This window comes from Poecile atricapillus, chromosome W, assembly GCF_030490865.1.
Source record: "Poecile atricapillus isolate bPoeAtr1 chromosome W, bPoeAtr1.hap1, whole genome shotgun sequence".
Classification (NCBI taxonomy): Eukaryota; Metazoa; Chordata; class Aves; order Passeriformes; family Paridae; genus Poecile; species Poecile atricapillus.
In genome coordinates this window covers 106,931,878-106,949,459 of record NC_081288.1, presented here as the reverse complement: position 1 = coordinate 106,949,459, position 17,582 = coordinate 106,931,878, and the positions used below count along the sequence as shown (strand labels likewise).

Below are 17,582 nucleotides of genomic sequence, written 5' to 3'. Positions count from 1 at the left end.
TGTATGTATAAATGTCCTGAATCTGGGGAAAAACAACCCCATGCACCAGTATATGCAGGAGGTCCATCAGGTGGAAAGCAGCTTTGCTAAATAGGGCAATGTGGTATTGCCACAAAGGCAGACAAGGATATCCTTAGCCCAATAAAGAGGAAAGCAAGATTTATATATGTTACAAGACAGTTGTGTAGACCACTCAAAGTGCTCACTGTCCCCGGGGGTGCAGGGAACCACAGACCACCCTTGGGGGCATTTCCTATTTTTCTAAAAGACAGCTTAGCATACATCTGAGAGGGTGAAAGGAAGAAATTAAGAATTAAAAAAAAAATAAAATGCTTAACTAAAAGGGGTGTCTGACAAAAACCAGACCCTGACACCCTAATCCACAAGAACAGGAAAAAGAGTCAGACTGCAAGATGAGATAAGGAGCTGGAATACAAAAACAAGATGCAAAGACAAAGGCACCACAGGATAAAGGAGATTCCTCGGACCCTAAGCCAGAAGAAACGGATTTGAAGTCCCAAAAAAAAAAAAAAAAAAAAAGCGGCCAAAGGACTGAAAGGGGCACGGGGCTAATTGTAATATGAAGACAGGCAGGGTTAGGAAATTAATATGTATTAGGCTTATCATGTAAACTTGGTCTGTAAAGGATAAAAAGGGTAAACCCAATCAAAAAGGTGTGCATGCTTTTTGGAGGAGATATCCCCATGCACCTCAGCGCTGAATAAATTCATACCTGCTCTTATAACTACTCTGCGAGTTATAGGGTTCCTTTTATTCCGCACTTCAAGGGATGACAGGTTTGTCTTTACAAACAAGCTGTGGGTCTGCTGATAAGATGAAACTAACACTGAGAGATAACAGAAACAATGGGATGGATTCCATTGAAGGATGAAAGGGGCACTGAGGAAGCACCACGAATTCCACAAGAGTTAAGAATTAAGAACGGATTATGCATGGGGGAGGGGGCGGGAGGTATTCCGGGTATCAGGCATTCCAGGAAGTCTGTACCTCTCAAGTACCTCAGCCTATGGGGAAAGAGAGAAGGGACAAGCGGCCGGGAATTAGGATAAAAAGGAGGCTGCGCCCTCCAAAAATTTGAGAGACCCCAGGGGAATGCCCCATGGACTATCCCTTTATTCGAATAAAGTAAAAGGACTCCTCTGTCTCCTTTTTGGACATAAACCTCTGGTGTTTGTGGATTAATTTTCCTGACACATCTGATTTTAAGTCCTGAAGACAGTGGTGCCAAACGCAAGCTCTGTATTGTATTTTCTTCCAGGAGTTGTGCAGCATAGAAATGTCTGCAACGGAAGTGGGGCTTTCAGCAAACAATAGAGAGCAACTTCTGTTGGTTCTGCGAAATGTCCTGAAAAGTTAGGGTCAGGCCTGCCCTGCCCAAAGCAGTCATTTGACTGGAGGGAACAGCACCAAAAAGGCACAGGCACCTTTGGGGTGGGCTTATAAGAAATAACAAAAAATAGTACTTGTAGCTACTGCAGCCTCTTCTGCGACCTCATAGCCCGCTCTTAGGATCGCAGCACTACACGGGGCAGAGCACTACACGGGGCAGATCCCTCCGCGGGCCAAGGTCGGATCCCTCCGCGCCCCGAGGGCACGCAAACTCCCTGAGCCCCGGTAAGCACCAGCTCGACGAGGGCGGACCGGCTAAGGGGGCGGAGACAAATTAAAACGACAGACGAGACAGCCAATCGAGATGAGGGATCGGCCGGCGGCGATTTGTCGGCCCAATGGGAGCCGCGGAGGGCCTGTCCGAGTAGAGGAAGTGCGGGGACGGCACTGGGCGTTGTCTTTGCCTGATGAGAGTATTGTAGTGTTGGGTTGTCCGGTCTAGTGGCGCCATTATTGTCTTCCTAAAGATCATCGGCAAAGCACTTCCCCGGTACCATTAGCGACGAGGACGAGGAGGTAGCCGCGGCTTTGCTCTGTCCGCGGTTCTTCTTCCCTTTCCCCTCCTCCCTCTCCCTGAGCCCAGGACACCCGGTGCGCGCTACCCGGGCGCGCGTCAGGGCGTGCGGCGGTGCTGCTGCTGCTGCTGCTGCTGCTGCTGCTGCGGGTGGGTGCAGGGACGCGGGACGGACGGGGCCTCTCTGGGTTGTGGCGCTCTCTACTGCACCATCCCCTAAGCTTGTTCTGTGCCGCACCCCCACCCCTCCGGCTGCCGCGGGCGTACTGGGTTGCTGGTGTTGTCCGGACTCGCCTCGCATCCCACCCCCACTGTGTCGTGCGCGCGCGTAGAGAAGGACCTCCGACAGTAGCGTACTTGGTGTCAGCCGCAGACGTTTTCTGCATGATATATCTTTGGCACTGCGAGTCGTGCAGTCTGTTACCTCATATAGGATGATAGTTTTGAAAGTTTATTTTAGGCACACTCAGTCTCCTCGGGGATTCCTTGTGTGTGTGTGAACAGTGAATATCTGAGTAATGACCGTAATGAGTTTGGTTTGCTTAGGAAAAATGCAGGTCTCGATGTGTCTCGTAATAGTATCAAAAAGGTTTCACAGCTCTGCTGTGTTGGGCTTTGGTTCTGAACCCTAAACTGGACTAGGCAAGGAATATCAGGTTTTTCTGGTTTCTCTTTTTAAGAAAACAATTGAGAAACGGGTCATCCTGCAGGCTTCAAAAGTTTCCCAGATCTTGTTTCTGTGGGGAAGTGGGACCGTGATAACGGCATGCTTGCAAAGTTCACGGGTGCTGGTGCTGGCAACGAGAGTGAGCTGCTCAGACTGGGGGGGGGGGGGGGGGGAACAATGCAGCCGTTGCCTACACGATGTTAACTTTAAGTTAGTATCTCATATAATTTAGTTATTAAAATGCTGAAGGTTAACAGGGATGCCTTCTGCTTTTGAAGGTAGGGTTTGCATGTAATATAGAACAGACTCATCCTATGCACTTGCAGGTTTCCTGTCATTATGCGTTTGTTCGATACTTGAGCTCCCTGTCCTGTGGGAAATAAATGACTACTGCTCTTCCACGTCACTAAACTCTTTGCTGATTCAGTTAAGTCATTTGTATCTTGCCTCTACGAGAACCACATCCAATAGAAAAACTTCTTAGGGTTAAAACATACTGGAGGTTGCTAATCAAAAGTAGTGGCTCATCTCTTGCCTCCATCATCTTGTATGCTGAATCCCATTTCTGGAATGGGCTCTGTAAATATATTGTATTTTGAGTATAGAAATCATTACTATCACACAAGAAAAATCAGTGTTTGGGCTTGTATTTAGGGTATCTGGTAATCTGCTTCTCTAGTTCAGTGGGGCAGGTTGATTTGCTTAAGCTGTTACCTTTCTCTGAAACCGGTTATGTTTCAACTGTTTACTCTTCCTCCAGTGACTCATGTTCCATGATCTTTCACCCCAAGCTGGGATGCTTTTCCTAGTCATGCCTAAGGAGCCAGTTACTGGGTTGTCTGAAGCAGAAGATTCTGGTGAATCTGTAAGTATTCTGGAAGCTTTCTTTATGCTAAACTGTACCTCTAGTTAGTTCCTCATTACCTAGACTCTTTCTCATCTCCCCTTTCCTTCTTGATAGGACACAATAGTGTACTTTGTTTTGTAGTGCTATAATCTTTTGCCTCTAGCTTGTAATGAAGTTGAGCTTTTTGACTAAAAGCTGTAATATAAAGCAGTGCTGGTCTCTGGGTATTTATTTCTGGTGCAAAATGCAGTGTTTTTTTGGAGTATGGTCTGTTGCCTATTGTCATGGTTTAGAGTAATAGTACTACTTCTAATGGGGAAGAGGGCTTGGGGTTTTTGGCTGGTCAAGGGTAAGGAAGGACAAAGCTGGTTGACAAGTGCTGGATGCTTTGCTTTTAGCTATGAAAGTCAAATTCAAAGACTTTGTAAACCCATGCAAAAGGCATCCTAAAGTTTATTTTCTACCAGGATTGCTTATGTTGCTTGAAGACACAACAGGGGCTTTAACCTGGAGACAAAGTCAGCTTCTGTCTGTTTTGTAGCTTGTTGCTGTCTGTCTTAAAAAAAATTGCCTAGCTTTTTTTTCCCCCTATAGTGTGTATAACTGGTCTTTGTAGCTTTGCTTGGAAAGTGTCGGTTGCAGGCAGTTGGACAGACATTAATTTGAAGTACAAGAGTTGAATTGCTAGGAATTTGTTAGATGCTTTCTCTGGGTGGTTCTCTGCTCACTCCTTCCCTTCCTGTCCTCTCCCCTACTTGTGTGTTCCTTTTTTCTTTCTATTTTATCTATTTATGAGTTTGTACTTCCTTCTCCAGCTTCTTGGGCATGTAATGATTGTTGGCGAGATGTGTGTTGCTCACCTGGGCCTCACCAATGGATTCCGGATGGTTGTGGATGAAGGGCCCAAGGGTGGGCAGCCTGTCTATCGCATACATCTACCCGTTCTGGGTGGCTGTCAGTTGGGCTGGCCGCCTGGCTAAGATTTTGGCACCACAGGAGTTGCTGCACGTGTACAAATTGCTACTGAATGGATTTCGTCTATTGCCCGTCAATCTAGCCGCTGTCGATGTTTAATTCTTTGTGCCATGTGTCTGTGGAAGGTAATAAAAGCTTTGAGCAGCAGTTGCACAATAAAGATTTGTCATGGGGATATCATCTCCGTCTTGCGAGTCTTACTGAGGGGAAGTAGTTCTGCAAGTTCAAATGGTGTCTCCCCAGAATGCAAGTATGTGGAATGTTTCAGCCTGTTAACAGCAGTCCACTGATAGTGATTTGCCTCTTCATTTGAAGCTTGTTGCTGGAAGTGCTTAGCAGTCTCTTAGGTCTGGTAGGAAGCAGTCTTAGGTCTTTGGCAGTTTTGGCAGTACATTTTACCTTTCATCCTACATTGCCAAAAATTTCCTTCAAACTGGAGAGCCAAGGGTTATGAAACCGTGTTTCATTGGAGGATCATAGAGCAGCCCATGTGTGAAGGGACCTCAAAAGATCATCTGGTGCAGACTTTTGTTGAAAAGGGATCCTAGATGAGATTATCTAGCACTCTTTCCAATAGTATCTTGAAAACTTCAGTGATGGGGACTGGTGCAACCTCTGCCCATTGTCCCTTGTCTTCTCTATGTGTCTCTGTGTGAAGAGTCTACATCTTCTGTAGCTTCCCTTGAAGTACTGGAATACTGTGATGAGGTTCCCCCTAAGCCTAGGCAGATTCCTAACAGTTTGCAACTAATTCCTTTGTCTTTGCTAGTCTTCATGCAGCCTCTCGTTTCTTTTAGATGTTCCTCCACAGATTTCCAATTGTGCCAGTTTTCCCAAGCACAGTTATCTGGCAACTTAGGACTTGGACTTCTTCCCTGCTTCTGTAAGTAGTCAGTGCTATTGCTTGCCATCCTGCTGACTAAACCAACTTGTTGAGAATGAGCATTTTAGGTCGCTTAAAGAATTGCTGGCAAAGGTATTGGCAAAAGCAGGTTTAATATAAAGGTGAAAGCGTAGCAAAGTTCCTTGGCAAGGTTTACTCTACTACTTACCAGATGGTTAAAGCACTCAGAGAGAAAGCAAACTAAAATCTAAAATCAATCTAAAACTAAAATCAACTCCAAAATTGTCTATGTTGAGGCTTGGTGGAGGGGATGGGAGGGTATGGATAAAAAGGAATAAGGAAGACCCTTTGGTTGAGTCTTCTCCGTGTTGCTTCTCGTGAAGAAGAGAGCCTCTGACCTCCTTGTAGCTGCCTTTTGAGAGCCAGAATATTGTCATGATGTTCTTCCTGAGCCATCTCTTTTCTAAGGGGGAAAAGACCCAACTCTTACAGCCTTTCCTCATATTCTCCAGCCTTTTGATCATCTTCCTTGCCCTCCTTGGGGCCTTCTCCCATCTGTCTGCATCTTTTTGTTGAATTCTGGGGACCAGAACTGGATACAGTGCTCCAGGTTCTGCCTGCAGGCATGGCCTCTGTGAGAAGAGGCCAGGGTCTACCCTATGCTGGACACAGCTACTTTCTGCCAGGTAGGCACCAGACTCCTCGAGGGCCAAAGCTGAGCAACTCAGCAAAGTTGGTGGCACCCCTGTGTAAGCATATTTAAGAAAGAGCAAAATGCTGTCTGAGGCAGGTATTTCCCTGTTGCCCTTAGATCTGGAAGGTGGCTTTGTCCTGAAGTAACTTTTTCTCCCTGTTTTTTCCCCCTGTTCTGTTGATGAAGGGCAGTGAGAGAACAGCTGGTTGCGCCCCTGGCAGCCAGCCAAGATCTGGCATCAGAAAGCCTAAAAGGCAGGTTCCTCCATGTAGAAGGAGGTTGGTGGTTTAGAAACTGATAGTGACCAGGGTAGGAACAGAACATTTTGGAAGAAGCATATTCCATCAATATCTGTGGATCCAGTCACTTTGAGAGGGGGAAGATTCAATGGAAAATGCCTTCCTTCTGAGCAATAAGAGGTTCTTGTAAGAGAATGAGTTTGGTCTCTATTTTTTCTCACTTGGTAATACAAGTGGCAAAGATCTGGAACTCCTGCATTACAAGGGATGCCACTTAACAGAGCCTGTTGGGTGCTCTGTGTGTGTGTTGGATACCCAGGCCCAGCTATAAAGAGGTCATGGCAGAAATGTGAGGTTGGTCTGGCTAAACTTGATTAAGACTGGGTCTTACATTAGGCAATGCCTTGATGTGAAGGGTAAAAGGATAAGTCAGGCTGGTGATGTTCCTGAGCCTTTTGTTTGGAAGGATTGGGACTGAATGTTGATTTGAGTGAAGGGCAGGTACAAATCTGTCTTCTATAACTGCAATTTCAGCAGCAAAGGACATCCAAAGCTGAGTATCAGGCCCCCAAATAATGCTGTTGCGGGTGTGGCTGAGATGAAGTTCATTACCCCACAGCAGTTCTCAGTGCTGTGCTTTGCATTGGTAGAAAGGTGTTGATAACACACCAGTGTTTTGGCTACTGCTTAGCAGTGTTGGCACAGCATCAGTGCTCTCTCCAGCAATTCCACCCCATCATCAGTAGGCTGGGGCTGGCAAGGTCTTGGAAGGAGATGCAACCAGGACAACTGACCCAAATTGGTCTGAGGGATTTTTTGTACTGTATGACATCAGCTGAGATATAAAAGCTAAGTACAGGAGGAGGAAGGGGAGGCATTTTTTATTTACAATGTTTGCTTTCTGTAGCAACTGCTATGCTTGCTGAAGGAAGCCCTGCTTTCCCAGCAAGTGGTCAGACAGCGCTTGCTGATGGGAACTAGACAATAATTTATTTTTTTTTCCACGTCTGCTTGTTTGCACACAAACTTTCAGTTTTGCTTTAGTAAACTGCCTTATCTCAACCTGTGAGTTGTTTTCCATCTTATTTTCTCTCTCCTGTCCAGCTGAGAAGGGGGAGTGATAAAATTGCTCAATAGGTACCTGGCATCCAGCCAAGGTCAACCCACCACAGATGTTTTTGATGCCATCCAGGTTTTGCAGGAGAAGAGTCAGAGATCACTTTGAAAGATCTGATGAAATAGCTGGTTTATTGAATTCCTGTCCTACTTGTTGAGCATTTGGCTGGACCAAATTTTATATAGTTCAAACAGGAGAAGCACATCTGTGACACCAGCTTTCCTCTAGCAGTTTCTCCAGAGCTCTGAAGGCAATACTCAAGGGCATGGAGGTCCAGGGGGTGTCCTCCTCAGTTCTGCCACTGAGAGGAAAGGGCAAGAGGAGGAGGGTGCTGATAATGTGCATCAATAATTGGCTGCAGAGCTGGTGCTGGCAACAGGGTTTTGGGTTCTATGAGCATGGGACCCTGTTTGTGGATCAACATCTGTTTGGGAGAGAGGGGCTCCTCCTCACTAAGCAAGGCAAAGGTATTTTTTGCCAGAAGGATATCTGACCTCATTAGGAGGGGTTTAAGAATGAGGGCAAGGGCAGGGAGACAGCGAGAGTAACCAGCTGCCCTGTGAGGGAGTGACAGACCGCATCAATGAGCAAAAGGGCAGGGTGAGAGCTCTAGTACCTTGAAGTCCCCCTTAGCACCCAAAGGCAGCAATGTCATAGCTGCAAGCATACCCAGCAGGAAGATCTCCTTAGACTTAACTGTGTTAAGAGGAGCTTGACAGGCAACATGGTGTAAGGCCCAAAAAAATGTTGTTGACAAGATTCTTAAAAGGCCTTATGGTTTTTCATGGACTCTGAGTTAGATGCATGGCAGAAATACCAACAAAATATTCTCAAGAGGTCAAAACAACAAAAATCTTTACTAGTGTCAGGAAAATTAATCTAGAAACACCAGAGGTTTATGTCCAAAAAGGAGACAGAGGAGTCCTTTTACTTTATTTGAATAAAGGGAGAGTCCATGGGGTATTCCCCTGGGGTCTCTCAATTTTGGAGGGCGCAGCCTCCTTTTTATCCTAATTCCCGGCCGCTTGTCCCTTCTCTCTTTCCGCATAGGCTGAGGTACTTGAGAGGTACAGACTTCCTGGAATGCCTGATACCTGGGATACCTTCTCCCCCCAATGCATAATCCTTTCTTAATTTCTAACTCTTGGGGAATTCATGGTGCTCTTTCAGTGCCTCTTTCATCTTTCAGTGGAATCTATCCTATTGTTTCTGTTGTCTCAGTGATAGTTGCATCTTATCAGCAGACACACTGCTTGTTTGTAAAGACAAACCCGTCTTCCCTCTCACTAGCAACTTCAGACAATCAGAGAACTTTGGAAAAATTTAAAGCAACATTCAGTCAACATAAAACATTTCACAAAGCATTAACTTAGCCCATTTAACTTAGAAAACTCCAAGCCCATCTGATTTTAAGTTAGTCAATACTCTGAGAACAGGGAATTAGAAGAAGATAAAGAGAAAAATATAAAAAAGAACAAATATAGCTACCACTCCTGGTTCCTATGGTGTCGCTGGTTGTTTGGAAACATACCCTGTAAATCATGCCACTGCTTGAAATACTATCTTAAGCCTTGAGAGGCACATTTTTTTTTGCAACATGGTACTCCAGAAAGAATGGAATCAGACATTGGGAATCATTTTCTAAATAACTTTATAAACTCTTAGGCAAAGAAACATGCCATGAGTGGATATATCACATTCCCTATCACCAACAAGCCTCTGGGAAGATTGAGAGGTTTAATGGACTGCTGAAGACTATGTTAAGAGCATTAGGCAATGGGGCATGGAAGCATTAGGATGCAAATTTAGCAGAAGGCACTTATCTGTTAAACACTGGAGGATCTGCTAAGTACCTTGGTCCTCCCCAAACAAAACCCATACATAATGTGGGAGGAGATAAGGTCCCAGTAAGGGAAGTGTCATGGGAAGTCATTGTGGATTTCTCCTCCCACTGGAAAGGCAAAGCCATTCCTTGGATTGTCTTTACCCTTGGACCTAGGTGTACTTGATGGGTAATGCAGAAGGATGGAGGGACCTGGTGTGTGCCTCAAGGAGATTTAACTTTGGGGGAAAAATAATCTGTGGTGTAAGTTGTATGTTGCAGGAATGACATGAACTGATGAAGACTGAATTTTGCAAGGAGCAACAAGAGTGTGATGATGACCTGAACCGGGCCAGCGTCAATGCCCAATGATCAGGTATACTGCTTATCCTGTCCTGACCACCTATCCTGATGGAATGGAGCCAAAGTCATGGGTCTGGAGGGGTGAAGGATGCCCATGAAATTGGAAAATAATAATCTATTTGTGAAAGGACGGGTGGATAGTAGTTAATTAAAATGTATGTTTGGTATAGAGATGGGTTAAGGATGTAATTTAAGTTGTATGTGTGGGTAAGAAGGGATTGCTGTAATGAGAAATAAATCCAATGGAACAGTTGGAAGATATATAAATTATGTGGGATCTGAGCATGATGCAAATGGTATGGAATAAGGGGTGGAGATTGTATTGAGTCTGACTGAACTGGAGTTCATTTCCTCATAGCACCCTCAATGCTGTGGTTTGCATTGGTAGCTGGACGAGTATTGATAATACCAGTGTTTTGGCTACTACTGACTCTTTAATATTCCCCTCCCCCATCAAGGGTCTGGGAGTGGGCAAGATCCTGGAAAGGGGACACAACTAGGCCAGCTGACCTAAAGTAACCAAAGGGATATTCCATACCATACAATGTCAGCTCAGATATAAAAGCTAAGCAAGTGAGGAAGAACAGTAGGCATTCATTATTCTACAATTTTGTCCTTTCCATATCAACCACTAGATGTGCTGAAGCCTTGCTTCCTGGGAAGTGGCTGGACATTGCTCACCAATGGGAAGTAGAGATTTTTTTTTTCCTGTTTGCTTATGCGCATGCAAACTTTTGTGCTTTTTTTCTTGCTTTAGTATACTGTTTTATCTCAACCTACTAGTTATTTTCCATCCTATTTTTCTCTCCTGTCTTGCTGGGGAGTGATAGGATGGCTTGCTGGGTACCTGGTTTCTAGCCAAGGTCAAGCCACTATGTACACTCCTTGTCAGAAAATATAAGCTTTAAGGATAGGCCAGTTTTCAATATTTAGGCTTCCTTTCCTTTTGGAGTCCATAACCTTAGAGGTTCAGGTATTGTCATAACCGAAAAAATATATGTCCCAGACAACCACACTTATTACTCCCACCATCCAGGTTTCAGAGGCATTCCCAAGACCCATACCCAGGGACAGAGGAAGAAGTCAGTGGGCACCATGGGATGATTACATTCAGTAAAAATTCTACGACATGATAGTCTAGATTGCCTCAGCGGTGGGGGTCAAAGATATGCCAAACACAAGTTATTCCAAACTCCTCAGCATATTGTTTCACTCAGGGTCCTGGGTTCAGACCAAATGCCTTTCCTACTTTACCAAACCCTTCATTGGTTCTCAAATTTGAAATCTTTCTTCTCTTTTGTGAGCTTAACAACTTATGCCGCCTTCATCCACAGCTTGAGAACTTTCGAGCTGCCACTTCAGCTCCTCTGACAGCCCATTTTCTCCCTCCTTCCAGGGGCCACCAACAGTTTGACAGCCCTTTCTTCTGTATAATTGGGCTTTACAGCTTTCTTACCTCTGTGTGCTTCCCTTGATATAGTAATTTTATACTTTTCTCTGAGGAAGGAAGAGGTACACAAATTTGATTCCATAATCATGAAATCCTATGTGAGCTCCCAAAACTGAGGGAGAAATCTTTTCCACATACTGTAGCAATCTGAGAGAAAATACAAACATGTAAAACATTGCTTGCGACAAACTTACATAAAACACATACAAACATAAATATCTCAAAACTTTCAAGATAAAAACATGTAAAAATTGATGCAGCAAAGAACAGCAACTCTTCAGTCCTGTTGTCACTTCACTCTCTCATGGAACACCTCTTGAAATATCTGCAAGAGGAGAAAAAAAAGAAAACTCAGTCCTGTTTGGACCAGTCTTAAAAGGAAAAAAACTGTCCATCTGATGGTATTTTGTGTTTTCTGCCAGAGGCATCTGTGGCCTTTAATTCCAGAATGACTTCAGCAATTCAGTTGCTTGCCTCTAGTGGCAGACAAGGCTCTATGTTCACTACCACCAGAAGGTGGCAGTGTAGGAGCATTTTGCAAACCTTCATTGCCAATCCAGGGAAACTGAATTTCCATTTATTTCCAGGGAGCCTTTTAGGATATCTGAATTCACCACCCTCTCCCAGCTCACTTTTTGGGGGCAGAGCTGAGAATTTATTTTCTTGGTGTTGATCCTTAAATTTTGCAATACACAACAACAACACAGGAGAAGGCTGACAGGACACCAGCTGTTTCTCATGCATTGGTTGGAAGCCAGATGCCTCCCACAGTCTCTTGGTGCTTTTAGCAAATTTTGGAGTGGGAAGAGGGCTGGATTCTCCCCCCTCCAACAGATCCACACTTTTTACACTAAAGGTTGTTCCCTGGGCAAGAGACCAGGGCTCTTTGCCAAATGCTTTTTCCTCAGAAAGCTTTGTTTCATTCCCCCTCATTACCGAAATTTTCAAAACATTCTCTATTTCATTTTCTTTGGGATGATTGCTACTTTTCTCTTGCTACATAACCAATTCTGTTGCAGAGTGAGATATAATTACCATGGGCTCTGCCTCCTGGTAAAGAATTCCATCTTTACAAGTGGGCAGATCTTGGGGTGGGTGAGGGAAGAGGGGGCTGGCTTTACAGAGTTCTCCTCCAGGGAGTGGAGGAAGGTAACATCATGCTCAGGGAGTCTCACCTCCCTCTCTGCCTCCTAATTTTTTACAGGTGGGCAGAGTTTAGGATGATGAAGGGGGTTTGGCTGTGCTACATCCAACTCCTTCCAAGGGCTGAGGGGGTTGACATCCTGCTCATGGAAGTTTGCCTCCTCGAGGCTGGAAAACCCTGGTTCATTCTCCACACCTCACCCATCAGTGTTAATTTGCAAATTGGAACATCTTTGGCTCTGGACAAGCTTGTTCAACTGGTTTTTCAGGTTTTGGGATAACTTTTCCACATACAATTCTGGATCCACCCTGAGTTTACCTATTGTTTCAGCCACCAAAGCAATTTGCAACTCAATTAGCTCTCTGTTGCTGCTCAGCAACATATTCCTCTTTGTGCAGCTATGAGCCCAGCTTCCACCCATATGGTTACCAAACAATTTTCCTTATTAGAGATTTTTTCAATTTCTTTACTCAAAGATCTGATTTTCTCTGCAACTAAATGTGGATTGTGCCAGATTTCCTCAACCCACATCTCTCTTATGGCCAGACAAGCTTTGTAAACTTTTAGCAGCTCTATCAGTGGAGGGAAGTCCAGGTCCATTTTTACCCTGGTGTTGGAAAAGATACCATGCTTAAAAAATTGTATATAACTTTAGTCAGGGATTTAGTTAGCCTTTGCTCTGAGGGAAAGGAATTTCAAGTTTATTTTCAGGGGACTGTTTCATCACTCAAGGCATGATGAGCTTAACATCACAGACTGGGAGTAGCACAGAAGAGACACAAAAGATAACAACCATTAACTACCATTAAAGACCAGCAACTCTGAATATCACCCCTGGCATGGTCAGAGACACCTGGTCCAGAAAGGACTGATAAGACAACCAAGGAATGAGGACCAAATTAGCATTGGAGATGAAGAAATCTGTAACCAATAGGAAGCCAAATACTAAGAACTGCGTAACTTGGGTCCAGTGAACATTTAACCAATTAATTTCTATGGGTTTTGACTGTATAAATTATGTGAAAAATCTAGTAAAAGTCGTATGTGATGGAAGGATTTTCTCTGAACAACCTGGCCAATGTGTGGATTAAATTATTTCTGTTGCACATCCTGGCCAGAACAGCATCCTGGCCCGAATAAAGTAATGCCTTGATTCTCTAACACTAAAAATGTTGCTGGAGAGTTTTTGTTTTTCCTGAAGTTTCGATCACACTGTTTTCCATGACCTTTCTGATGGAAAAGATTGTTTATGACCAAAATTCAGTTTCTCCTTTATTCTGCCACTAGCAGTTTTCTCTGTATAAAACACCTCTTCACCTCAAGAGTACCCTGCTTGCTGTGCCAATAAAATGCAAGGCCCCAAGACCCACTCAACGAGACACTTATAAGGCTTTATTTTTTATGTACCCTGAGTTAGACACAGCAGAAATACCAATAAGATGTTCTCAAGTGGTCAAAAGAACAAATACTTTACCAAAAACTTCAGAAAATCAGAGAACTTTGAAAGAAGTTTAAAGCAACATCCCATCAACATAAAACATTTCACAATCATTAACTTAGCCCATTCAACTTAGCAAACTCCAAGCCCATCCAATTTTGACTTACTCAAAATTGTGAGAAGAGGGAATTAGAACAAGAAGAAGAAAGACAGAAAATACATAGAAAAGAACAAATTTCGTTACCACTTGCTTCCAGCAGTGTCTCAGCTGATAGAAATTTGAAGAGGAGGTAGGGTCAAGACGTGCTTGCTTCATGTCCTTGCTTAACTATCTGTATTGAGTCTGGCTGAGCTGGAGTTCATTATCTCATAGCACCCTCACAGTGCTGTGCTTTGCATTGGTAGCTAGAAAGGTGTTGATAACACACCAGTGTTTCGGCTACTGCTGAGCAGCATTAGCACAGCATCAGTGCTGTCTTCTCTGACATTCCTCCCCCCCATCAAGGGTCTGGGAGTGGGAAAGATCCTGGGAGGGGACACAACCAGGCCAGCTGACCCAAATTAAACAACGGCATGTTCCATACCATATGATGTCAGCTGAGATATAAAAGCTAAGTGAAGGAGAAAGAATGGGGGCATTTGTTATTTTACAGTGTTTTCCTTCCTGTAGCAACTGCTATGTGTGGTAAAGCCCTGCTTCCCAGGAAATGTCTGAACATCACTTGCCAATGGTAAGTAGAGATTAATATTTTTTTTCCCTTTTGCTTATGCCCATATAAACTTTTTTGTTGTTTTCCATCTTATTTTTTCTCCCCTGTCCTGCTGGGAAGGGGCGTGATAGAGCAGCTTGGTGGGCAACTGGCTTCCAGCTGAGTTCAGCCCATTACAGTCCTTGTTAATGCCCAATGTGTGCAGCAAGAAAAAAGCAGTTTATATATATATATATATATATATATATAGTATACTATAGTTCTTGTGCAGGACATGTAGTTTATCAGCTGCACTGTTTATGCCTTTATTTTGTTGTGTTTGGGAACATGTTAATGGCTCTTTGCTTTGTCCTTACACTGATGGCCTTCTTATGCTGGGCTAACTATCTTCTGTAGATGATCATGAAATACACCTCCCTCTTTCTGCCTGTCCTGGGGTGAGTGTGATGTTAAATTGTATCCCCATTCGTCCACCTAGCCCAGAAATAGGTTTTGTATCCTTAAAACTTCATTTAAGAGTAAAAGTGAGTGGAGAAGAAGCACCGAGTCTGTTATCAGAGACTGTACTTGCTCCCCCCGCATCCCAGGATGGGGTTTTGACTACAGCACAGACAACAAGAAAGAGATCGCCTTGGCTTTCCAACTAGCTGAAGCAGAGAGGTCTTCCTGGACTGTTTTCTTTCCCTTTTCCTTGAAACGGATCGAACCTGCTCTGGACTGGGGACTTGGGGGAGCACCGGGAGCTTGCACCCTTGGACTACCAGGGGCCTAGCCTGGGCAGCGGCATTTTCCAGTGCCAGAGGGACTGATAACAGAGCGAGAACATCCACAGGAAAGAAACCCTCTGAATTTTGTCATCTCTTCAGAGCGGCGAGAGGTTTTGTAATTTGATATTGTTCATTCTTGTGCTGGGTAGTGCTGTGCCTGTGAAATAAACAGGTTTTTTCCACTTCTCTCAGAGAAATCTCTTCCCGAACCAGTTGGGGGGTGGGAGAAAGGGGCCATGTGGGTTTGCTTCCCGGGGCAGGGGGGGGCATTGGAGGTTTTCTCCCAAATTTGCCCTAAACCAGGACAGTGTCATTAATAACTGAATGTTCAAGTGTATCCTCATGAATGTAAAGATTGAGCATATATCCTAAAGTGGAATAAAGAGCTGCTTTAACAGAAGTGGAAAATACTTTTGATTACCCCCACACAACTGTGAGATCTACTGCCAGAGACTCCTAAATTACATTAATAAAATCGGCTCCAGGAAGAAGAACACAGACAAACTATACTGGACAACACAGTAAACAGTAAATCCATTTAAAACTGTAACAAAACACAAAATTCTAAAATGAAATGCATCAAATGGTTTATCCTTTTTGTATTTCCAGAGCAGTGTTTCTAGTATGCCAGCATGGTTGTTTCCAGATTGGTTAGTCAACCATCTTAAGAGAACCTTGTAATAACTGTAATAGCAAGTATAGCTTCAAATACTAGAGGAATAAGTAAGTAAGTAAAAGAGAGGAGTGTCCTTTTCACTAAGGACCACTCTAACATCACATTTATAATCAGTTATTTAACAAATTAAAAGTGAAAATATCTCAAAGAATGGCTGGCTACTCCAACTTGTTTACCTAATAATACTGAGAATACTCATCTGTGGAGGAGGCCTAGTTCTCTGACAGGCATCTGTGGCATCCTACCTGGAGATCAATCCCCTAAGATAAAACTGCCTAGTCACTGTGACTAAGCTGTGGACCCCCCTCTGCCTCAGGACCCCCTGTTAACTATTGGTCATCTTACCCCAGTCCCAGACTATTGGTCCCCTTCCTGATCCTCCCCTTGCCTATAAAAACCCCAGCTTTTATCTAGTTCGGGGTTAGACCATCACTGGCCCCCTTCGCTGAAGCCTGCATTAAAGACTCCTTGAGGAATGCCTTATGGTCTTCCTGTCTCTTGTCTGTGTCAGCAGGGGAACCCTGGAATGGAGCTGGCTGGGCTGAACAGAGCTGATCACAGAGCAAAAATTACTGCTAAAAGAGCTGATCACTTAAGGCCCTTGCCAGTGCTCCAAGGATTACCTCTGGCTTGAGGCTGCCTGCAGAACCCCAGACGGCAGCTCTGTTCCATGGGATAGCCTGTCTGGGCTCGTTGCCAGCAGAAGCTGGGGGTCTGACTGGCTCCCAGGATCCCAGCCTGCAAAACTCATCTGTATTGTTAAAGTACTAACTTCATTAGTAACTGTCACATTTCTAACTCTTGCTGTTACTATGTATGTTTATATAAATTTATGTTTTTATTACTGGTTGCCACAATGAGTGGAAAAGTTCCTCCTTCAATTTAGTTTTGGGAGCTCATATCCTTATGGAAGCTAATCTATATACCTCTTCCTATCTCCTCAAGGCAAAGTATAAAATTACCAAGAGAAGTGTATGTAGTAATGGTAAGAGATGTGTAATTTGTGCAGAAGTGGCAGCTGGAAAGTTCTTTCCAGCTGTAAAGGTGACTAAAAGAAAGATTTTGGATTTAATAACCACTGACAGTTTCAATTGCAGTGAAAAAAGGTATTTGTCCAAAATCATGACCCTCAAAATAATATGCTGAGGAGATCAAAATGTGTATTGTTGTACTCCCAAACCTAAGGCAATCCAGATAATTTTAAATAGTAAAATTATACTGTATGTTGTTCTTCATGATGTCCACTGACTTTTTCTCTTTCCCTGGGTAGAGGTTCTAGGATTTCCCCTGAAACCTGATTGGTAGGAACAAGTGTAGTTTACCAGTTTAGATTGAAAAGATGTCTTTTTCTGCCTGCCTCTGGCCCCCAACAGCCAAAAGCTTTTTGCTTTTGAGTGGGAAAATCCTGAAACAGGACAAAAATACCAACTAAGCCAGACCATGTTACCACAAGGATTCAAAAACAGCCCAATCCTCTTTGGAAATCAGCTAGCAAAAGACTTGAAGAAATGTACCTCACTGATGGAAACCAGAGTATTACTACAATACATGGATGATCTCTTGATTGCAGAAGAAACTGAAAAGGAGTGCAAGGAATGGACACTAAGTTTACTCAATTTCTTAGGACTTAACAGGTATAAAGTTTCTCAACAGAAAGCCCAGATCACAAGAAAGCAAGTAATATATATGATTTCAGGAGGGCAATGAAAGCTGTGACAAGACCAAAAGGAAGCCACTTGTCAAATGCCTCAACCACAGATGGTGAAAGAACTTCAAACCTTTTTAAGTATGACAGGATGGTGTCGACTGTGAATCTCTAACTGTGAACTGTTGGTAAGACCTTTATTTAATATACTAAAACCTAGAAGTAAACATTTGGTCTAGACTAGAGATGCCAAGAGAGCA

The 17,582-nt window shown here is 43.8% G+C and overlaps 1 long non-coding RNA gene across 4 annotated transcripts; it reads left to right on the top strand.

Annotated features, from left to right (window-relative positions):
* Positions 1-1,783: 1,783 nt before the first annotated feature.
* LOC131591507 (uncharacterized) lies at positions 1,784-16,846 on the top strand. Of its 4 annotated transcripts, none has more exons than XR_009280405.1 (5): positions 1,784-1,926; positions 3,352-3,456; positions 9,399-9,505; positions 10,128-14,255; positions 14,713-16,846. It is a non-coding gene; the product is annotated as an uncharacterized LOC131591507 (long non-coding RNA). The 4 variants fall into 4 exon arrangements; XR_009280404.1 differs by having other exon boundaries at positions 14,631-16,846; XR_009280403.1 differs by lacking the exon at positions 14,713-16,846 and having other exon boundaries at positions 3,383-3,456; positions 9,412-9,505; positions 10,128-14,505.
* The last annotated feature ends 736 nt before the right edge of the window (positions 16,847-17,582 follow it).